This window comes from Dermacentor variabilis, chromosome 6 (genome assembly GCF_050947875.1).
Source record: "Dermacentor variabilis isolate Ectoservices chromosome 6, ASM5094787v1, whole genome shotgun sequence".
NCBI classification, from domain to species: domain Eukaryota; kingdom Metazoa; phylum Arthropoda; class Arachnida; order Ixodida; family Ixodidae; genus Dermacentor; species Dermacentor variabilis.
In genome coordinates, this window is record NC_134573.1 from 131,482,761 (window position 1) to 131,507,152 (window position 24,392).

The 24,392-nt window shown below is 50.7% G+C and overlaps 1 long non-coding RNA gene across 1 annotated transcript in view; it reads left to right on the forward strand.

Moving 5' to 3' along the window:
• The window catches only part of LOC142584370 (uncharacterized), a 477,159-nt gene that overhangs the window by 113,297 nt on the left and 339,470 nt on the right, over nt 1–24,392 (forward strand). Inside the window, exon 2 of the long non-coding RNA XR_012828775.1 lies at nt 9,948–10,020. This is a non-coding gene — a long non-coding RNA (uncharacterized LOC142584370). The remainder of the gene's footprint in view (nt 1–9,947; nt 10,021–24,392) is intronic.

The window sequence follows — 24,392 nt, forward strand, 5'->3', positions numbered from 1 at the left end:
CCGATGGACAGGGGACTGCATCCGCTGTCCGGAGGGATGTCGCTCGATGATGCTCATAACCGAAGTCGGGCGTCCCTCGACGTTTCTTGAGCGCAGCGCACAGAGAAGGCCTCGTTCTCTTGTTCAGGTTCGCACGGGACACTGCAAAGTGACTTCGGGAGAGTTCACATTTTTGTTCTCGTTCCCGGCAAGCGTTAGAACTACGCTGAAACTCAACCGCTCAGTCAGCAAGCACGGCACAACCCTCACTAAGCCCTGCCAGGCTCTTTCCCCTTTTTATACCACTGCCTAGTTCCTTACAGTAGTCTAGCATCACTCAGAACGCGTCCACAAATTGAAAAATTGCACTAGAAAGCATATCATCACTTTGAAACACTAAACAAAAGCAATATGTTAAAAAAAATCCTGCCTCAGGAAGAAAACATCAGTAACAAACAATTTTGAGGCTGATTCCTACGTTAGGGGCTTCGACTTAAGCCATCGGCGTTACCGTTGAGACTCCCCTTTTTGTAACGCACCTCAAAGGAATATTGTTGTAAAGCGAGGCTCCAGCGCAGGAGGCGGCCATTTTTGGGAGAGATGGTCTGCAGCCATTGGAGAGGGCAGTGATCCGTCTCAATGATAAACCTCGAGCCGGCTAGATAGCATGACAATTTCTGAACGGCCCACACGAGACACGCACACTCTTTCTCGGTGGCGCTATACGCCTGCTCACGACTGGTCAGCTTACGACTAGCATACAGGACGGGGTGTTCTACTTCTCCATTTTCCCGTTGGCACAGTACAACGCCCATGCCTCGCTCACTAGCATCGCACTGAACAATGAACCCTTTTGTATAGTCTGGCGATCGTAGCACAGGCTGGCTTGTTAGGGCACTCTTTAGGGCGCTAAAAGCTCTTTCCTTTGTCTCGTCCCAGACGACTGTTTGAGGCTCTGTTTTTCTTAGAGCATCCGTCAGGGGAGCCGCGATATCAGAGTACCTAGGGATGTACCTCTGATAGTAGCCGGCGACACCCAAGAACGACCGAATATCGGTCTTGGTGCGCGGTTGCGGAAAGTCTCGCACAGCGGCCACTTTTATTTCAGAGGGGCGGCGACGACCCTGACCAATCACGTGACCGAGGTAGACAACCTCGGCCTGTGCTAACTGGCACTTAGGAGCCTTTACTGTCAAGCCTGCTTCGCGCAGGCGGGTTAGCACTGCCCGCAAGTGTGCCATATGCTCAGACCAGGATGCGGAGAATATCGCTACGTCGTCTAGATACGGTAAAGCGAATTCTTGCTGTCCCCGTAACACTTTATCCATGAGGCTTGAAAAACAGTATGGCGCGTTCTTCAAACCAAAACTCAACACTTTAGGACGGAATGTTCCCATTGGTGAAATGAACGCCGCATACCTACTAGCCTCTTCTGTAAGTGGAACCTGCCAATAACCCCTGACAAGATCTAGGGTGGAAATAAACTGAGCGCTACTAACTTTCTCAAGGCGCTCCTCGATGTTAGGGATCGGATAAATTTGATCCTTAGTGATGGAATTAAGCCTGCGGTAGTCGACGCAAGGACGAGGTTCCTTGCCCGGTACCTCAACTAAAATCAAAGGGGAGGTATAATCACTCTCACCTGCCTCAATAACACCGAGCTGTAGCATTTTCTTTACCTCAGCCTCCATAATATCGCTCTGGCGGGGTGACACCCGATACGCCTTGGATCGTACTGGCTCTGGGGAGGTAAGTTCAATATCATGAGTAAGTACAGAAGTCCTACCAGGCCTCTCAGAGAACAGACCTTGAAACTCTTGTAATAGCTGGTGTAGTTCGGTTTTCTGCTCGGGCGACAGCGGTGCTTTACTGATAAGGTCACTAATGACTTGACCGGTGTCTTCCCTGTTCGTCACTGAGCCTAGTCCCGGAAGCTCGACCGGAAGCTCTTCAGGAACGTTTATCATCATGCACACCACTGCTTCCCTTTGTCTATAAGGTTTGAGCAGATTACAGTGGTAAACTTGCTGTGCTTTCCGCTTTCCTGGCAGACTTACCACGTAGTTAACGTCCGACAGTTTCTGAACAATTCGCGCTGGGCCCTCCCACTGCACGTCTAGTTTGTTGTTTAGCGATGTGCGCAATATCATGACCTCATCGCCAACCTCAAAACGACGGGCCCTGGCTGTCCGATCATAATAAACCTTGGCCCTCTGCTGGGCCTTTGTCATTGCTTCACCTGACAACTCCTGTGCCCTTCTTAAGCGTTCGAGGAGCTTAAGTACGTACTCCACCACGACTGGGTCGTCGCCCCTACCTTCCCATGATTCTCGAAGCATGCGAAGCGGAGATCGAAGCGAGCGACCGTACACCAGTTCAGCTGGCGAAAACCCCGTAGCCGCATGCGGCGCGGTCCTTAAAGCAAACATCACCCCAGGCAGACACAGCTCCCAGTCAGTTCGATGTTCAAAACACAACGCTCTCAACACGCGCTTCATGACGGAGTGGAGCTTCTCAACGGAATTCGACTGTGGGTGGTACACTGAGCTGTGTAACAGCTTTACCCCACACCTTTCGAGAAAAGTTGTCGTCAAAGCGCTAGTAAACACTGTGCCCTGATCTGATTGGATTTCCGCAGGAAAACCAACTCGCGCAAATATGGACAGTAGTGCATTAACTATCTCAACTGAGCTGAGTTCTTTAAGCGGCACTGCTTCAGGGAACTTTGTCGCTGGGCAGATCACAGTCAAAATGTGTCTGTACCCCGTGGCTGTTACCGGCAGAGGTCCCACTGTATCAATAACGAGCCGTCTAAAAGGCTCCGTAATGATAGGTACCAATTTCAACGGCGCCCTTGATTTGTCCCCTGGTTTGCCCACCCGCTGACAAGTGTCACATGTCCTCACGAAATGGTCTGCGTCCCGAAAACACCCTGGCCAATAGTACTCTTGCAAGAGACGGTCCTTAGTTTTCTTAACTCCTAGGTGTCCGGACCACGAACCCCCATGTGACAAGCGCAACAGATCCTGACGATAGCATTGAGGCACGACCAGCTGATCGAACTCCACTCCTCTTCGGTCTAGATACTTCCGGTACAGGACTCCACCTCTTTCCACAAAACGCGCAGTTTTCCTGGCGATACCTTCTTTGACATTGCAGCGCACGTTTTCCAGGCTGCCATCCTTTTTTTGCTCGGCTATCAAAGCCGACCGGCTGACTTTTAGCAACCTATCAAGTCCGTCTGACGTAGGCGCGATGAGCAAATCAGTAGATAGCTCTTCTAACTTTCCCGAATCGGGATTTTCCTCTCCAGTATCTGGCGCCTTCAACGCTACAGACTCAATTTTATTCAGTTCGGGCGTGCTCTGAATATCAGCTTGCTGCGCCTCTGACCCTTTTTCGTTGTTTGATAACGTCGGCCCCGCAACTACCGCCTTTGCAGCGAGCTCCCGAACCTTCGATCTGGTTAAGGCCTGAACACTAGCTTCACCAAACAAAAGCCCCTTCTCGCGCAGGAGGTGATCGGACCTGTTTGAAAATAGGTACGGGTACTGGGGTGGCAGCATAGATGACACTGCCGCCTCTGTCTCAAGCGCTCCGAAAGGTCCTTCAATAAGCACTTTTGCTACCGGCAGACACACGCTATGAGCTTCCACGGCTTGCTTGATCCATGCGCACTCGCCCGTGAACATATGGGGTTCTACGTAAGATGGGTGAACTACATCCATCGTAGCTGCGGAATCGCGAAGCACTCGGCACTCTTTCCCGTTCACGAGGAGGTCTCGCATGTAAGGCTCGAGAAGCTTCATGTTCTCGTCAGTGCTGCCTATTGAAAAAAACACAACTTTTGGTGTTGTTTCCGGACACTGCGCCGAAAAGTGACCCGGCTTCTGGCACGTATAACACAAGCGCGCTCGCCTCATCTCGAACCGCTTTCTGCGTTTGGCTGCCGCCGTCTCTTTACGTTTGGTCGGACTGCTTTCACTCGCATCCTCACTACGCGTGTCCCCCTTTAATCTCATGGGTGTGAACTTCGGCCTCTCAAACTTCGAGCCAAATTCACCCTTTTGACCGTCCTTAGCTCCGCGAGCCCGACGCGTCACAAACTCCTCGGCTAGCTCAGCGGCTTTAGCCACCGTACAAACGTCTGGCCTATCCAAGACCCAGTATCGCACGTTCTCCGGTAACCGACTATAAAACTGTTCTAGCCCGAAGCACTGCAGAACTTTATCGTGGTCACCGAACGCTTTCTCTTCTTTGAGCCACTCCTGCATGTTCGACATAAGCCTATACGCAAACTCTGTATATGACTCACTTCTGCCTTTCTCATTTTCCCGAAACTTCCGACGGAACGCCTCCGCAGACAGCCGGTACTTTTTTAGAAGACTCGATTTCACTGTGTCGAAATCCTCTGCCTCCTCTCTATCCAAGCGAGCGACTACGTCGGCCGCCTCGCCGGATAACAAAGTGAGCAAGCGCTGTGGCCACGTTTCCCGAGAGAACCCCTGCTTCTCGCACGTTCGCTCAAAGTTAACCAGGAACAAACCAATGTCCTCTCCAAGCTTAAACGGCCGCATCAGGTCAGTCATTTTGAACAATACTCGTTCTCCTGCACCGTGTGCCTGACTTCCATTACGAGCGCGTTCCATCTCTACCTCGAGACGCTTCATTTCCAAAGCGTGTTCGCGCTCTTCTTTTTTCTCTTGTTGCTCTCGCTCTTTCTGTTCTTTACGTTCACGCTCTTCTTTTTCTTTCTGTTCTTTAAGTTCGCGCTCCTGTTTCTCTTTTTGCTCTTTAAGTTCGCGCTCCTGTCTTTTTGACCTCTCCTCAATAGTCTCAAGGCATTCCGACAGCTCGTCATCCTCAGCCTCTAACTCAAGAATAGCCTTTAGCAGTTCAGGTTTTCTTAGTTTGTCTGAGACATCCAGACCCAACTCTCTTGCAAGCTCCAACAATTTCGGTTTGCGCAACGACTTCAAATCCATGGCTGCTCTGAATGCTGCTTTCTCTACTGCTTATTATTGTCTTGCCGCAAACTAACCCGGCAGCAACGACAACCACAATTACCAGCTCTGTTTCTGACACTAACAAAAGCCTGGCAAAGCTCAGAAGAAGAAAGTCCCGCACTCACCAAACCTCGCAGGCAGGAATTCCGCGCAGTCGTTCCGCTGCAGGCAACCAGTCGTCACACAGGGCTCGTTGCACTGCTCCCGGATCGTCGTTGAGCTGCTCAGCATACAGTCAACTGCATCTCTTTGCTGCTGGCCTCCGTTGTCGCGATCTCACCGCTGGCAGACAGTTGTTTGAAGTCGGAGGCGATCTCACCGCTGCCAACCAGATGTTTGGGATCCGGACTGCTGGTACGATCTGTTGGGAACTCGGCGCTGACGCCCGTGGTTGTACCTGGGTCGCAAGCCCCAAGGGTAGCGTTGGCCTGGCGGCCTGGGGTACAACTGGAAGCATCCGAAGGTCCCGGCAAAGCATGAGTCGACTGGTAACAACGAAACAACTTGTTTATTTTAACATCGCAAAGAGTTGGCGGTCAGTTTGACCGAAGTAGAGAGACGGGAGAGCACTTCACTCAACAGAAGAAATCGGAGCCCTCCCTTTTGGCGTCCGGGGGCAGCTGTTTTTATACTCTCGCAGTTGAGGGCAAGAAGGAACCCCTCAAAAGACGAGCACGTGAATGTACAATGGGCTAATGGTGACGCACACTGTCGTAGCGATGCCGTAGCACCATGTCGAGCACGATCTCGTAGCACCCTGTCGTGGCGCTGCCGGTCGGACACAATGACTGTAATGAGAGGATGGTCCCTGCTTTGGCCTCGCCTGTTTCGGGCATAATGACTGGAACGAGATCCCTGCTTTGGCATCGCCTGTTTCGGGCACAATGACTGGAATGAGATCCCTGCTTTGGCATCGCCTGTTTCGGGCACAATGACTGGAATGCGAGGATGATCCCTAGGCGGTCGCATCGCCGCAGTCGCGCCTGGAAACACCTGGCGATGAGTGTTGTGGCGACGACGATCGGGCCAAAAATGTCTGCCGCCCCGCCGCAGTCGCGCCGGCAAAACCACGTGTCGCAGGCGAATCGCAACATCACGTAGGTTGGCTACACGGGTGTAGCTAGTGCAGGAATTCGCTTTTTTTTTTAATCGGTGGAAAAGTGTAGCTCCGCCGACCTACACGAAGCCATGTTTATATCAGAAGTGTAGCATAAAAACTGCACTCTCTACACCGCAGTTTCGATGAGTGTAAGCGGCAGACGACAGACAAACCGGCTGGCGTTTGCAAACGGGTGGCGCCATTTAATCTGGGACTGTCGGCGCTGTCGGTGTACGTATGTGGTGACGATGGTGACGTATGTGGTTGCTGCAGGGACGGCAGCGAAGTACTGGAGGAACCTTGTGTCACACAGGAAGGGGAACTAATCTTCTGAGAAGATAAAATTGTCTTATAGATTGTGCAGGTTGTTTAAGACTCCGCGCTGCATTATATGGATAAAAAAGTTGTCTTCGTGCGCTGCTCGTTCCTGATGTGTTTAGTTGCAGTTTGTTTGTACTTGTTTATAGAAATGAATTCGTACATTAGCTTTTAATTTCAGGCAAGGACATATCCACAACCAGTAAGTGCGCAAGTCAGACGCTTTTCGTCTGCTTATGGAGAAGACGACGCTAAGTCTCTTCTGACAGGCTACAAGTCCAGCCTGCCAAGTGCAACACACAATGTCAGAGCCTCTGCTAGGCTCTACATTCGTCTGCACGAGCCTCCACGAAGCGTAGGCAAAAGGAAATAGCCCTACTATAGTGCCTGCGGGACGACATAAGTTGCTCCGTACTGGTCGACTCGCCTGAGTCTGCATTATGTTCAAGTTTCTTTTTATTTTGTGATGTTCCGTGTTTAGAGAGATATTTCTGCTTTTCTCGGGCGACAAAGAGAAGCCGGATGATCTCCTGATCCCAAAACTTTCTTTTTCTTTCTTTGTTTAAGGCTTGTCAACAAAGATACATCTATATTATGAGAGGACACGGCGAAAATTTTCCGACCTGTAAATGATGATTGACCAGTGTGTAGTCATCACCGAGGAAAACATATTTTTGACGTGGCTGTACATGTATCTCTAGGATATGGTGCTACAACCGTACTGCTGTTTTGACATGCTGAACCATCCGGCTCACCATAACTAACAAATCGATAGGTTGCTAGAGTATCCCCTATCATTTTGTAGTTAACTATACGCTCACTCTTTCAGAACATCTGGCCAGAACCCTCAATCATACGTTCAAATTATTAGGCAACAGAGACGCACTTAATACTTGACAGCCGATGTGTGTGAGGGCGTGTGTGTAGGCTTCGTCTCGTTCTTTCGTTTCTTTTTTTTTTTTCGCCTCATGCCCCACTTTACCTTTTACAAGTCCCACCCCGAAGAATGTGCAGCAGTTAAACTTTCCAAGCCCATCTCCCAGATGCCACGGAAGATTGCAGCTATAAGCTGCATGCACGGCGGCCCAAAACACCGAGAACGTCCAATTTGGACAGATCTTGATGGCAGGCGCTCGGAAGATACAGCAATACGCGGTGGGGGCGGCAAATAGCTGGCTCGTATACCGGGATCATTCATGCTTTCACACTATGTATCCCGCGCATCGCATGTACGCTTCACGCAGCATGCACAAATTGGTGCCGGGCACCAAGCAGTCTTTCAATACTCTCTTGCCCATCTCTCTCTCTCTCTCTGTCTCAGTCTCACACGCACACGCACACAAACACACACGCACACACTCAGGTATCGGCAGTGTTTCGCCTTGTAATCACGCCGTGGAGTGTTGTGGCTTTCTCCTCTAGATTGAGGCGTTCCGTCGCGTCCGCCCCACCGAGCCGCCCCGAACAACTTTATTTCGCGGGAACATTTTTCCACGACGCCGCGGGTTACGAGATATCGCGCGAGTCGTCCTTCAACGCGCTGGCGATAATCGACGCGCTGCGGCGGCGGCGGCATGGCGCTTGTTTCCCGAAGCCCAGCCAAGCCAAGCCCGCGCCGCCACCGCACGCCCACGTATCAAAGGGATGAAAGTGAAAAATGGCGGGTACCCCACCGGCGTCTACGCCCTTCGCAATCCCGTGCACTTCTGGCTGGAAAGCATTCTCAGGCTACGTGCGGGACCATTACGTCTCTCCTTTTACGTTGTACATTGTGCCTTTCCTCACTCGCCCATGCCTCAATTTTTTTTTTCGATGGTGTCTTTCTTCTTCTTACGTACAGAGCGAGTGAATTGTTATGGCCCGTTGTTCGCTCGTTATAATTTGGATTGCGCCTCTTGTCTTATTAAATTGCGCACATATTTCAGTGCGCTATTGGTCGTGTGCTCCGACGCTGAGTTATATTGATAGGTGGGTTGGTGCTGTAGGAGTGGAGGAAGTACGCCTTTCAGGCTCGACTTCCTCAATGGCTTCGTAGTCGCCTGCCTTCTCCCAGCATTCCAGCCGTTGCCTATATTGCACGACGCTGGCGCAGCGTTTATATTGCGGTATTCGCGACCGCAAGTAATCGCTCGCTCGCCACTTGTAGCGGCCGTGCCGAGCACCAGCCGATCTAGGTTCAGGCTTGAAGCGAAAGAGGGTCTCCTGTCACGACATGCCCATGAATTCCTCGTATTTATTTCGGCGCACGAGCCAGAAAAAGAAAGAAAAGAATATATGGTAAGGCTTTTGATGCGTACCGTTACGCCTGTCATAGTGGTGGAAAGACAGCAATGTACCGTTTCATCGTTTCCCGAAGAAAGCCGACCACGCGCAACGGAGAACGACATGCATAAGAAACTTGCTCATTTGGCAAACGTGATTGACACTACGCTGGTTTGTTCAAAAAATTTCGCTCGGGACAACATATTTCGTCCCGGCGAGTAGACTATTGTTTTATTTTACTGCGAAGCTGTATATGGCTAGCCGATTCGTCCGTCCGTCTGTCGGTCGCCTGTAAGCCGAAAACTCCTCCGACGCAATCTCATGGAGATGCGCGCGCGCGCGAGAGAGAGAGAGAGAGAGAGAGAGAGAGAGAGAGAGAGGGGCGCGATTAGTCAACACCACCTAGATAGCACAAGGCCTGTTTACTCCGATCCGTGACGTCACGCTACATGGCCCGAACTTTCCATTGAGAAGGCTGGCGGGATGAAAGCGGTGACGTCTAAATCATTGCTGCCTACTCAGGAGCATCCCCATCAGATTCTGTGGCAAGCGGGCCAGGTAACATGACGTCATCGATCGGAGTGAAAATGCCTTGTGCTATCTACGTAGTGTTGGATTAGCTGCGCCAGTCAGTAGTGACGTCGTTGCTCTCCGTCGCAGCCGAGCGCGCGCGCAGCAGTTTCTCTCCGGCTCCGAAATGGATAGGCCACGCGTCATACGTACCCCTTAGGAGCAGGCAGCTTTCGATCAGCAACGCCGCGAGCAGAACCGGGAACGAGCTCGTCTACGCCGTGCCGATGTTGCAGCCCGGGCACAGGAAAAGGCTCGTGCCGCCGAGCGTAAGCAGCAACTGCGTACTGAGGATCCGGCAGCCTACCAAGCCGTCGTTTAATGAACCGTCGAGATTTACCCAGTGGTAAACACCGGCGCCGCACGTTTCAGCTTCGCTGGTTAACCATATGTATGGAGTGTTTGGGTGGTGATACTTTATATATCTTAAATATTATGCGGGTGTTTTCAATCGCGAAGTTTACATTCATTTAGGCAGCTTAAGCTTTATTTGGTTTTGGTAGTTTGGTTCACTGTCGCAGCATTAGTGCTACTAACTCTTTAAGCAGCAGGCAACAGTGAGCCGGCGGCTTTCGTCAACAAAATTAATGACGGCTGGCGCCCCGGCTGGAACTTGATATACTCCTTCAAGATAATTAACATAAAGTTTAAAACAGAAGCGCAAAAGTGATTATTGTTAATTGTCCCTTACGATACTTTAATTGAAATTACAGGGAGCATCTCCTGCTGAAATTCTGAAGAGGTTGGAGGATGCGATGGAAACTCGGTGGCGGCTTTGCTTGCAAGGTACGCTTCTAACGTTCTCTCGCTCACTTTCAACGCAACGGTCACGCATAAGCGCGCGCAACTGTTGCAAGCACGGAGGCGAGCGTGCCAGATGGCTGTTCGCAAGTCGCACTTCTCCAGCGCCGCCTCCCTCCCCCATCGTCTCCCTTCGGCTGTGTTCTAGGCAACCCGGCGGGCAAATGCCAGCCCCCTCTTTCGCAGTTGCCGGTGCGGAGCGCCGTATTACATCCTATAGCCTGCGCTGCGATGAATTGTTTCTTTTTCTTTTTTTCTTTTTTTGCCGCCAGTGCAGTGCGCGCAGCTTGGAATCAGGGGCCCACGACTTATCGTGATCTGGCGGGGCCGACTGGTCGGAGAGAACGCGGCGCTCGTCTAATGGGTGCCCCACGAAACCGTCATTGTTCCATCACGTGGTGAACCACTTCGTAATAGGGGGAACACACCTCCCGGCGCAGCCGCCGCCACTTGTAGCGTTCGTAACTGCCCCCCCCCCTGCCTCCCACTCCCCCTTTTTTCCTGTAGAGCTGTGCACGCAGGAGAAGGCCCATGATGTATGGACTACGTTCGGGTCGAATCTCGGCCACTTGTATACGTATCCCGCCACTGGGTCACGTTGTTATACCGCGCGACGTGCTGATCCGCTCGGGGCTATCCCAAACTGCAGCGCTTCTTACAAATTTCACCCAATTCGGAGCAGACAGGTAGAGGAGGGGCCTCACGGGGCAAGCTTGATTCGACAGTGAACCATTTTAATATGGGAACATTAGGTCAAATGAAGCAAACTGCAGTGAGCGCGCAGACAGGTAAACATGAAGGTCTTTAAAAAAATCCTCTAAGTAAACCAAGAGCGTTTTTCAGGCGCTGGTAGCTTGCGGCACAACAGTCGGCCAACGCACGCACCTGTTCGTTGTATACTGCTAGGTGTTCCACGAGCCAGTGATGGTGCGCACGAAACTCAACTCACGCGGTTTCTTTCCGCCGGTTTTTTTTTTCTTCTTCTATTCTTTTTCTTCATTTTATTTCTCACTTACTTTCAGCTCGCTTAATATATTTCTCGTTTTTGTTACTTTCTTAAGCATGGAGTTCAGCTGAGGCTGATTTTACTTCCCGTGGTTTCACTCCTCAGGCTTTCGGTGTCAAGTTATGGTGAGAGTTGCGTTAGGTGGTACTGTCTATAGATCTTCTTCCTTGGTTCAGCAGGCTCTAAACTTCAATTAACATGCGCTGGCTGTTAAGAATTTTCAAGTGACGCTTGTGTAGGTATGGTATGTGTCGCGCTTAGCATTATTCCATTGTCACTCTCAATTGCCAACTGTCCTACATTTAGCGGGATAGCGCCGATTTTTGAGTAAATGTCCCGTGTCTCTACTTTACCCAGTCATTTCCCGGCGATATGTCCAGACTTTTGCTTTTTGTTCTGCCGAATAACAATAAATACACCCGATTTCATTTTTGTAATGCCTGTCGGCTCTCTTGTACATTGTATTCTTTTTTGTGTTCTTGGTTTGCCATAAATATAAGGGTGTTTTAGTTTTTGTCCTGGTTCTAGTTCTGTTGCAGGCCCTAACCGTTCGTTGTACGGATATTCGTATTGGTAACCGTCTCGACAATTGGAAATCCTACTTTCAATTTCTCCATAATGAAAAGAGTGCGTTCTTCTGCAGTGTCACCTTATGATCCTTCTTTTAGCATGGATCAAACGGCATTACTGATGGGTTTCTTTTTTTGCGGCACGTTAACTTACTTGAATGTAGATAATCGTTTACACATCCCCTTCAAAGTTTTTTTTTTTTTTTGAAAGTAGCCCAAGGAAGATTATATTGCCGCCTTGTATTAGAACGACGCCGTTTCACCTTGCCAAAGCAGCCATTGCTTGTAACGGACTGTCATAATCTGAAACCACATGGTTTTATGCGCAGAGGCTGGCATTACACGCAACTGAATTTGAGACTCTCATTCTGTACCGTGCCCATCATTTCCCTCAGAAACTTGGAATGAATTGCCCGTGGGACACATGCGATTGAAACTATAGGCGTCTGCCGAAACGGAGACGCTGAAATAAAGCTTCGCAGCCTCTCCGCCAGCGACTCTCGAACAGCTACGTAGCTGTAAAACCAGCTCGTAAGAGTTCGAATGCCGGTAGTGAAAACCGCCGAGGAACGGTGCAATAGCTGAGGACTGTTTCTGTAACACTGCAATGCACACGACCCAACCTAAGCGCAAGTTGTGAGACACATGGATTAAACTCCGTATAATATACCAGTATGCATTTAACAGCAGGGACACATTCTTTGCCACGAGTAGAAGAGAAATTTTGTCGGATACACTGCATCATATCGTAAGGTAAGAAGGCTATAGTTACGCATTAGGTCCCATCGTCCGGGTATTTGCACTCCGCCTTAATCTTTGTCACCTCGTGTGCATACAAGTACCTGACACACCGTGACCTCATCGCTAGTGTTAAAATGCGCCAATGCAGCAAACGGCGCGGAAGTCTCTCTTGTATAAGGGATTCCTCAGGTATAGTGTCTCTATAACGCACCACTATAGTTACAAATTTTAACGATTTCCCGGTTTGGTTGCGCAGACGCCAAATTTCTTACTAACTACGCTCACCCACCTTCAATGAGCATGGAATAAGTGTGTTTCTAGCGCACTCTTTATGAAACGCTAACCACATCCTCTACTTAAGCCCACGATTAAAAGTAACGCAGAAAATTGCGTAGTCGTTAAAAGGCATCGCTACAGCTGCGCCTTCGTTTATACTTGCAGAAAGCATTATAACCTCTTAAAGCTCTTTTATATGGCGTTGCGTTTAACCTCTCCCATTTTGTCAGCAATAACGACAGCGGTAACCAAGAAAGCGAGCTATGCAACGCGCGGCTCAATGCCTTAATCACACGTTTGCGCTCACAAATTAAATTCCTGGTTGTCTACAGCGCCGGACAATATAAGGCTATTGGTGCGCTCCAGGTGGCGAACCACTGCAAAAATGGCTTTGTTTACATTCCGCAAGCATGAAAAAAAAAAGAATGAAAATACAGGAAAAGACGGCCACCGAACCAGAGGCGACAAGCATATAAACGGGAACATAGACAGCCCCGTATATAAGTACTAATGCTCCGTAAATGCAGTCAGCAGATTAGAAAAGATGTATAATAGCCGCCGCACCAAGAAAGCCGCCCGTTAACTGGCTTGCTCGGCGCATAGCAAATGACGCGCTCATTAACGCGGTCGTTCCCTCGGCGCCGGCGTCAAAACAGAGAGACCGAGAGTTCGCTGGGGACACCCCTCTCCCGACGCCGTCGTCTGGCTCGCGCAGACGGGCGAAAATTGCCCCGCCGCGAACCATCGAGTGAGAACAGAATGTACAAGGAGCAGCACAACACACACGCACACACTCACGCTTAAAGCGATGCATCGGTTTGACTTCTCTTTGACATCCCAATTTCAATCACGTCGTCCGGAACGCACGCGCTCGCTTTCTCCACCGACACGCGACCGCGCTGCGATCCTTGGGCTTCCCCCGTTAAGTGTGTCTGTGTGTCCTCTCCTTCTCTCTCTGTTATATATACTTATACGGTTTTAGTAGCAGCGCGCGAGGCTTTAAATTAGCTCGTCAACCGCATGCATAAACGAACACGGGAAGCGCCGGCGGACTGGTTCACTCATCGTAATCTCCGAAGCGCCTCCCCCCCGCCGTTCCCTTCGCAGCCGCGTTTTTATTTTTGCCTCCTTTCCTGGTTCGTTATGTAGTAGTAGACTCGCTACTCTCCCCCCTCTTCTTCTTGCTTTCAGTGATTTAAAATAAGAGAGATGAGCAGCGGCTCGACGCATTCCCGATGCATTATTCAGTAGACCACGGCTGCGTCCGTTCGTCTCGTCTCTTGTACGCGCCGGCGTTTGGGAAGGCTGCGCAGGTCATACGCGCGTGCCGAAGTAGTTAAGAAAGAAAGAGCGCCACACGCGGGTACAGTGGAGAGTGGGCTAGCCGAAAACGGTTCTGGACGAGGTGTCAGTGCGTCTGCGCGTATATCTTGAGTCTCTCACTGTCGCTGTCTCTCATTCTTTTTCACACACCGTTTCTCCTCCTCAACCACGTTTTCTCGGCTTTCATGCGTATGCAGAAGAGGTAGGGAGCGTTGCCGTATGCGCGCACACTTAATCCCATCATCACAAACAGAACCTCCCCGTGGTTACTCTCGCCCCCCTACAACTTTTCACTCCCACAAGTGCACTTTCTTTCGACGTCCCCCCCCCCCCCCATCTCTTTCCTCCCAATTACTCTCCACCTTTGCGCTGTATGCCCTCTCTCGAAGCCGCGAGGACGAGGAGAGAGCTGCATTTGCATGGCCCGCTATATTATTCCGGCCGAATTTTGCATGCGCGCGCGTGCACCAAGAACTTAAAACGCGTCCCCACGAGCAGAAAGGGAGATGGGGAGGGGTGACGGAGAGGATGTCGAAGCGTGCTGCATGGCGAAATGTTTTTGTGTCCGCTGCTGCCACTGGCTGCAAAGAAGGAAGTGCGCTCGAAATGTGATGAGATTACACTGCCTCTTACCCCCGGTCACCTCCCCGACCCCCTTCCATTCAACGGTTGTGTGCGTGCCCCTCGGCCAGACCAAAGGCGCTGTTCAGCTTTGGGGCCCCTGGCTCTCTTTCTCTCTTTCTCTCTCTATCTCTCCTCCCTTGTTTCCTCGGCGTTCCGCCCGCCGAAACAGCGAAGGCTCGTCGGCTGCTGCTTCAGCAGAAGCACGACGGCGGCCCCGTGTAAAGCGTATGCGGACGGTTTCGTGCTTTTCTTTTTGAGTCTTCCCTCCCCCCCCCCCCCAACACCAGCACCGCTGCTGCCGCTTTCGTCTAGCTCCCCTTGCCATTGGCCCGATTAGCATTTCAGCTCGGACTCTATTTGCAGCGAGGCGCTGATCAGTTGTTATGGGGACGCTCGCTGGAGCGGTCGGTCGCCGGTTTCTCTTCGCGACCGCCTAGGCCTGTGCACGGCGCTTTCGGAAAAGCTGGCTGCGCCTTCGTCTGCTTGCTTTTCCTGCAATCATCGGCTGGTCCCGCGGTCAATGTGGAAGCCCGTTTACGTCTGGCGTCTGAGGATACATCTGTGGTGAGCTCTTGCAGTGAGGCCAGTGACCCTATTATGCCAACCCGGGAGAGAACGCAAGAAACCGAGTGAATGATCATCATCACGAATGGTTCATGCCGAAGAACTGCGAAACAGCCCGGCGATTTGTTCCTGCTAGTCACCTTGTCTAGTTACTAAACAAGCCCCCACACAAGCCAAACCAGCATGTGGTTACCTTCCCCAGCTGCCTTTCCTACTTCTCTCTCTCTCTCTCTCTCTCTCTCTCTTGAGATCAGCAGCACGATCATCCATGGCTCCCTGCAGAGGTCTGCAAGAACCTCGTTTTCCAAGACGTCTTCTGCCATAGTTGCCAGAAAGCAGAATAGGGCGCTTGAAGAAGTATGTGCTGGTGAGAGATCTTCATAAGGACTCCATAGTAAAGACTGTCCCAGAAGTAGAAGGCTCACGTACTAGGCAGCGATGCTCTTACGTGACGTGACCGTGCTCGCACGTTGAGCTGCGCATTTTTTTCCCCCATTGACGAGCCGCGCCAGGTTTCTGGAGTTGTCAAGCGCGTCCTCCGTGCAAGCGTCTGGAATTTGACGACACTTCCTCGCCTGCGACGCGATGCCCGTGGCCATGCTTCTCTACCTTCATTTTTCCTCTCTCCTTCATCGCCGACCTGCAGCGCGTGTGGTGCGTGTGCGACAGTAAACGCTTCTCGGAATGAAAAAAAAAAATTGTCGCAGTGACGCACGACGACATCATCGTCATGATCTCTGCCGAGGTCCACCAAGGGACAGGATGCCTGCTCGCTTCAAGCCAGCCCGGTGTACAAAACGTCAGAGGCGGGTGTCCTTGCTCACTGAAGTCAACTCGCTGGTTGTGTCGCCGACGCGCGCGTTTCTTTTCTTTCTTTTTTCTTCTTTCCGGCCGTTCTCGCCACCGCACATTCGTTCGTGCGTGCGAGCTGCGTGGCCCCTTGTCTCAAGCTGCTGCCGCTGCCGCCGCCGTCGTCGTCTTGTGGCTCGCTCGCGAGATGTGCAGGAATGTGGTCGCCGTTCCGTCCGGTCTTTGTGGCGGCTGTGGTCGACTCTCGCCGCCGAGGCTGCCGCGTTGGCCGGGGCCTCGACGCGCCTTGCCAGGGGTAGATAAGAGAAGCCCGGGGATTTCAGCGTGCGCGCGCGTGTGTGTGTGTGTGTGCGTGCGTGTGTGGCGTGCGCTCTATAGAGTGGCTGTGGTGGTGGCGGCGGCGGTGGTGGTGTGGTGGTGGTGGTTGCCTCCGCGGCCTTCTTTCTCGCTGGTTCCCCTTTCACCTGTAGGCGGCGAAGGCTCTCGCTCGCTCGCTTGCTGGCGTGCTCGCTAGCTCACTTGGCGCCTGCTGCCTCGCTGGCTGCGTACGCTCGCACGAGCCACTTTCCAGTTTTTAAGGTTTCCGTTCAAGGACGCGGCGGCAGCCGATGTGTCCACGGTGCGAGTGGGCGAGGTCCCGGGAGCCAGCCGGCGCAGACCTCGCTTCTTCTGCGCTCCTTTCTAACAGAGTTCTTCTGTATCTGTTTTTATTTTCTTCTTTTCCCCATCGTACCTGTTAGATCTGCCCTCGTGGCGCCTTGCTACCTTGTGTATTTTTTATATTTTTTTTGCTCGCCCTGCGGTCAGATTTATGGGCGCTTTGAAAGGTGTGCTAGTTCTGCAATACGTTCTCGTCTAGGCTTGCGCATGGTCGCGGACTTCGTGTGGTTGTGCTCCCACACCATATTTTTTGCATTTTTCTTGCTTGTTGCCGAGAAGGGAAAGAAAGTATAGAGACAGGTTGATACTTCTGCCGCCACATGATTTCTTCGCTGCGCATTAAGGCATCTGCGGCTGAATGCGACTGTTCATCAGGAAATCAATAACTATAACAATAGGCGTCATGCAGCCACGATGCACGCATGAGGACGCATCGCGTTACTCTTGCGCTACTTAATGTCCTAGAAATGGTGGGCCCATAGAACTTCGTGGCTTGGAGACAGTATTGGATCTCTATTGGAATGTCAAAGCACGCTTGATATGGTCGCGACGATTATATAAGACGTCCTGGAGTTGAGCTGAGCTATTGGCATCATCACCAGCCTATCGACGTGGAGGCAACTGTTCATTCTGGTAACGTAGATGCAGAATGGAATGCGGTGTATATATATATATATATATATATATATATATATATATATATATATATATATATATATATATATATATATATATATATATATATATATATATATATATATGTATGTATGTATGTATTTATTTTTTCACGAGGTTATCTTACAATATATTCAAGGCTATAAAAGCAGCGGCCGACCAACAAACCTGTCCTTCTCTACTCGGGGGCCGTGTGTAATAATAATAATAATAATAACAATAATAATAATAATAATAATAATAATAATAATAATAATAATAATAATAATAATAATAATAATACTTCCCATCGCATGCACATGGCGAAAGCCGGCAATAAGATCGCCGAACAAATTGGCAGCTTGATAAAACCGTTTACGCGCCTAACTCTTTTCATGGAAAAGAATACGTGACTTAATTAACTCTCGTGGCATTCGCAAGGCTGCCAGGAGCGTTGGTTTGCAGTGCATGACCAGGTGCATCGATACCCGTCGCGGGAGCCCAGTGGTCGTGGGTTCGATCCCTGCCGCAGCGGTCGCTTTTCAGTGAGGGCCTACTGCAAGAACGCTCGTGTACCATGCACTGCGTTGGATACGCATTAAAATATCCCAGATATTCAAAATTAAACCAGAGCCCTCCACTACGGTGCGCCTCATAGTCATATTCTTTTGCACACAAACTCGCGAATTAAATTAATTTTTGGGTCTGTTGACCACGTGACAACGTGTCGCCTTGACGACATGCTCATGAGAACATGCATATAAATGAACTAGCCGAGGTCACCGTGCCCTATGTACACGGGACCTCAGCCTCTTTTCTACAGTGAACAATGCAAGAAAAAAAAAACAGTGTGTTCGAAGAGAACAAAAAGAGAATTCGTCACGAGATCAAGCAAGAAAATCTTGATGTGCATCAGTGATTACAGCGCGTTTGCGTTTACAAGAATATTCTCTTATATTTAGTTCTTTGGATTGGCTAGCGTTGGCGCCTGCTACATTTACACTGTAGCGGTCAGCTGGTCCGTGCTTTGCACAGCAGGTTAGCCGATAAGGTTGTCTATGAGAGTACCTTGTGCGCGCAGACGAATGAAGCGCAATACGAACTCACACACTGCTGCACCAATGCTTTTTTTTTTTCGTACTGCTGCACGAGACTCGGAAACATCGTTCGATCAAGGTAAGCGCAGGTGAGTTAGCAGAGGAATGTTTTCGCCGGTTCAACGCGCAATAAATCATCTCCTGTAACTGCGCGGCGTATAATCGTAGCAATGTAACCGCTCTTTACGCGCAATCTTCATTCGTATACCTCGTGCCCGCGGTGTCTCCGGCGGAGGCGGTGCCGAGAGTGACCCGGATTTCGTCGTTCCCAAGACGGAAGATAAGTTCGCTTCCGCGGTATCGTCGCGTTCCGAATCTCGCTCCCTTGGAACTTTCACCACCCGGAAGCTAGAGCACTTTTCGCCGCACCTCTATAGGCTGTCTTGTGCGGACGTCTAGTAGACGCTTCTGCTTTCCTTTAGACGCTACCTTTTGTTCATGTTGTCCGTGATTGGCCGCCGCTTCTGCGTTTGTCTCGTTATCACGCCTATCACTGTCATCATTGGAGAACTTAATAGAAAAATGTCCGACATGTCAAAGCGCGAAGGTGAGGTGATGAATGAATGAATTAATGAATGGGCCTGTACCAGTGTATTCTTGCCAGCTATTTCCCAGGGTGTACTTGAGAGATGCCAAGAGGAAATGGAATAAATGGGGACACAAACGCAAGCGTAATTAGAGGAGAGAGCAGTGGACGCACATGAATGCGTCATCGACAGCCGTGGCAACGAGTCGAATGAAGCAGCTACGGCCAATCACGGACAGCACTTTCACGAGTGAGTGTTTGAATGTGGGCCCAGATGTGCCACGACTGCTAAGACACACTGACGACGCACTCGTTCTAACAGTTCCGACATTTCACTCCTCCATGTTCTTTCGTAATTGCTGCAACGTCAGGATGCAGTTGACATGAACGACCGTGCGTTCACAGTAGAAAAAGCAGTGGAACCATTGACTCAACCGTCATTCGTACAAAGAGCCACCAGTGTACTGCTTCTTTTAGAGACGACTGAGCTCTGCAGTGAACGGACTGAGGTCTGCGGTGAACGCTGTCATTTAATGATTTCTTGTCCCTTTCCATTTTCCTTTCCTTCCCGCGTTTCCTTCCACCAGTGTAGAGTAGCAAACCAAGTGCAAAATGGCTAACCTCCCTGCCTTTCCCTTTCTCTGTCTCTCTCTCTTGCAGTGTTTCGGAACGTTTTAATGTTTTCTTTCCTCCAAGGCATACAGAAGGTTGTAAAAAGCAAATTTCTGAACGTAGGGAGATTCTGGGGGAAGTTGTCATGAGCTTTTAATATATTTGGCAGGGCAACTTACGGCGATCTCACTGGGCAGAACGGGCTAGCGTGTTGCTTCGTCCCCGCGATTAGATTCGGCAAATGCGCCGTTTGCGTCGAAAGTCCCGCAACGCAGAAAATCCGACCAGTGGTTTCGCAACTCGATCGCCGAGACCCTGTCCGCTTCTGGCCATCCCGCTTAGCCACAGTGCCGGCATCCGCGTGGCGTGTCTTCATTCTTTTCTTTTATTATTATTATTTCGTGCGTGGCGCAAAACGGTGTTGTGCGGCATATAGGGGTCGCCGTATACACAGTTTCTCCACGAAAAAAACGTGTCCCACGCGCTATGCCCGCGGCGGTGGACACGGTGTGCGTGCGGCCCCGCAGGCCAAGACAAATGAACGTCCGTCAGCAGGTGCACGTGGGCCCGTTTAAGCTCCATTAAGGGAGACATTTTACGCGCGCGCTGCCGCTCCTGCTGCGGCTGCTCGGCGACGTGAGCGTCGTTTGGTTATTTATCCCTGGGGCGCTCACGCGGAGTGCACGTGTGTTTATATATAAACTTAGGCTGGGGGGGAGGGGGGCACTTTTTTCTTGCGCGCGCACACACAAAAAATATAACAGTAAATCTATTAATAATACTAACAAAAAAAATGGGAGCGAGGGAACGGGTTCGGAGCTTAATTAAAAAGGCATCTCCACCGTCTGGCACTGGGTATGGGCCCGTTATCTCCTCTTGGCCTGTACATTTTTGCTTCGCCGATAGTTGTCGGTGGGCGCGTGACCCAACTCCTTTTTTTTAACCGCTTCGACGACTCGAGGTTACCGCGGCGTTGTGTATAGTGGGTCATGAGTCGCGCGCGCTTTTCACGGCTACGCAGCAGCAGCTCGAAGCGAGCTCGCGCCGTTTCAGCGCCGAGCAAAAGGACAAACTCGCCGAGGGGGTCGCGGGCTGCTCGCGGAAAAGCCGTGCCGCCGGAGATGAACAGCGCGCTGCGTCGAGCGCCGCTCGTTAAGCGCCCGCCGTAATGAGCCACGCCACGCTGCGGTCCTGTCGCGTTGCCTCGCTATGCGTCGACGCCGTCGTTCTCGCTGCGAGCTTGGCCGTGGATTTTGCGACGACGTGGGGGAGTCCGCCGGATTGCCCAGCGAGGCTAGCCTGGCTCCCTATAGTGCGTGTGCTGTGAAGTTTTTTTTTTTTCATTTCCTTTTTTTTTTTTGTAATGCATGTATTTTCTAGGCTATGCTATGGCGTGTTGCGCAATGACCGCAGGCGGCGTTGTAAGGCTGCGAAGCGTCCTTGTTCGCTGTTTTCCAGAGGAGTTAGGCCGTGACTGTACACAGTGCGCTTCGGGGAAAGGCCGCAGCTGCAGTAGCGGCGTGATGCGCCTTTGCTTCTTCTTTTCTTTTTCTGTGTATGTGCGTGTGCTTATGTATTTCAAGCGAAGCCAGCGCAACGCCTGACACGCGCTAAAGTAAAGAAAGGTGAAAGTGTCTTCATTTTTCTAAGCTTTCTTTTTGTTTTATTTCTCGTCTTCATAATTTTCATTATGGGGGGGGGGGGCAAGGAGAGAGGGGGTCTTCTTTTCTTTATTTTACTAGTTCGACGACTACGGTTATCAGTTGAATTTCTCGCGCCTCAGCCTAATATGTGTGCGTGCGTGTGTGTGTGTGTTGGGGGGGGGGGGCTATGCGATTGGGGAGATTTAGCGTCACAAAGCGACGTAGGAGACTATCATAAGATGCGCTGCAGTGGAGGACTAACGCGATATCTTTTTGCCACTTCGGGAGGGCACGGCGCAGGCGCGTCATTGCACTACCCCCCCCCCCCCCCCCCCCCCCCCACATCGCTATATGTACACCATGGCCGAGAATCCGAACCCGCGACCTCGTACTGAGCAACGTAGTAACCGCATAGGCATTTACCGAGAGCTCCTATGGACACCTTGTTTTGGCGCACCCAACGTGTATAGGTGCACTTCAGCTGTGACACTGGAAGTTCAAAGACTTCATGAAATCTTTATGAAAGACTAACGGTCACCAGACCGTCTGAATGCAAGAATAAGAGCAATCAGCGAGGTATATTCATCTGAAAAAAAAAAAAAGCTGAAATTGGAAAAAGACATCAGGGTACTCACCTAATTTGTGATACTCAAGCGACCTTTGGATCGTAGTTCTTTCTCCACAAGTATGCGACTGCAGTTTACGGCACGGTATCATGTAAAACGACGTGCCACGAGGACTAATGCAGGGGATCCCCTCTGGTTCTTTGGCATACACGTGTGTCTTAAGTAAACGAGCCTTCCTGCATGGCACCTCCATCGGAATCCAACCCGCGACCTTCCGCTACGCAGCGGAACGCCGTATATTCACTGATAATCTTTATTTGCACCGATATGCTATAGCACGCCAGCACATTATTCGCCGTACTCGCGCGCTGAATACCAAGACACCGACGCTCCGCAGCGTCCACAATGACAGCGGGGCTCACTTCAACATTCACTGGGCCACAGGCCAATGTCACTAGCGGCGCCCGTATTTCAAGACATCTGGCACTCCCCGAGCCGCACCGCGGCCTGTGCGTTAGAGCAGCACGCGCGCGTATGACGACTTGGCACTTTGTCACCTCTGGGCGCCCGAAGCCAAGAGGCCAGGTATGGACCGCTTGTGAGTCACGCGGGACCGCGGCTCGGCTTGGCTACGTGCAGCAAGTTCGCGGGGCGCTTTTCTTTTATAGCCGCGCCGTCCTATAGACCGCCGCGCCCGTTCTTCGTCGTGCTGCGTCGGCGCGTAAAATTTGACACGAAAGCTTTACGAGGCCCTCGTGCGAACAGCTCCGGCCTTTTGTGGGCGCTGCTTTTGCGAGCTTTAAACAAGGACGCGCTCGGCTCGGATCGCCCGGACCGCTTTTGTGCGACGCCCGCTCGAGCGACGTCGCGGCGAACGCGTTGACCGAAGCTTCGTGGCCGGGAGCCAGCCGATGGTTAAGGCAGTCTGCGATCAGCCTTGGCTCTCTATACGCAGTCAACTGTTGCTGATTGCTAAGTATCAGACATGATGATGGTGTGTGTGTGAGAGAGAGAGAGAGAGCGAGAGAGAGATGGATGGATGTAAGGAAGGTAGGGATGTTAACCACTCAATAGTACCGTTGGCTACCCTGCGCTGGGGAAAGAAGACGGGGGAGATAGAGAAGGGAGAGAGAGAGAGAGAGAGAAGGGGAGAGAGAAGGGGTATAGAGACGTGCATAGACGCCACTAGAGTCAAAGTCGCTCGTACTAACCAAAGTGCAGCGGTAAAGGGACACTAAATTCCAGCAACCCGGAGCTTTATACGAAGGGCATGCTCAAAGTTAGGAAATGTCATCGGCCTGTTTTAGGGCAGTCACAAGCAGAGTTTGGGATTAGCAGGTGCTTGTTGAGGCTCATGTTATTTCTAAGGTGCACGCGAACTTCAGGCAGCCGAGGCCTGATTACAATCAATGGAGGCGAAATTCCAAAACTCTTGCGTACTAAAACCTATAGCTCCGTGTTAGAAACACTCAGATGGATAAAAATTTATCCGCAGCCCTCGAATGCGGCACCCTACATAGCCAGTTGAGAGGTTTTAATACTTTAAACACCACGATGCATTTCTTGGTTGCGCTGAGCTTCCTTTAGAGTTTGAAGACCACTTGCATCCATCATAGTTATGAAGCTGCCTCATAAGTTGTATCGGTAGACTAATGATGCGTCGCAGCCCTTTCAACATTTTCTTTTCTCACTTTCGCTGCCAGATTGACCTCAACGGGATTGAAACATGCACATTTGGCTCACTGAAAAGACAGCGGCTTTAGAGATTCACTAACGTTGCACGCCGCCACCAATAAATAACGTAACAAACAAGCCACGTGAGCGCGTGTATAGACTGCAGTACAGGGTATATATTGCTATGACGTGGCGAGAGGTGTATACACGATAGGGCGTATACTCAACAGAGCTCAGTCCGCGAACTACTGGGAGTATGTGTAGCACGGACGACGTGTAGAGCGCTTGGGAAGGGTCGTATATCACTCCCAACTCAGTTTGCTTCAATTGCAGGTTTGGTATACCTTACAGGCTGCTTCCGTTCATCTAAGCTTACGTTAAAGATACAGCATATGTAGAGCTCCACGTTGTAGACAGTGAAGGGTGTTTTATCCGTATCAAACTATTTCTACTTGTTAAGTGAGTTATCAGTTATTATCATCGTTGTCGTCCCCATCAATGTTCTTGAACTCATTTGCGTTCCAATTTGTTTTTGGTCCGATGTGTCAGCATTTCGAGCGTTAAAAGTTGAGGGGTCTGCGATCCGTTCTTAATTTTGTAAGCTTTCTTTCTGTAGAAATGCCTGCGCCCTTGTACTCATTGGTTGTTGCTCGTATGGCTATGTACAGGTAACGAACTTTACCGTAGTACTTGGTTAGTTAAGACAAACTTTGCTACAGGCAAGGGAACTCCCGTGTACTGATAAGCCGGATCATATGAGTAATAGTGGCTACCTAAGTACGGCTTGCAGCTACGCATACTATAAAAAATGAACTGTCAGATCGCGTCTATCTGCCATAAAAAAAAAAAAAAAAAAAAAAACTCGTGTGTACTTTCATACCGTGGATCGATTCGACGACCTCGCGTGTATACACTGAGCATGTTTGCGATGTTACCTTTGCACGCGATAAAACTCATTCTCCGCATGCGAGGTCGGGAGATAATAAGGAAAATACAGCCGGCCGCGCACTAT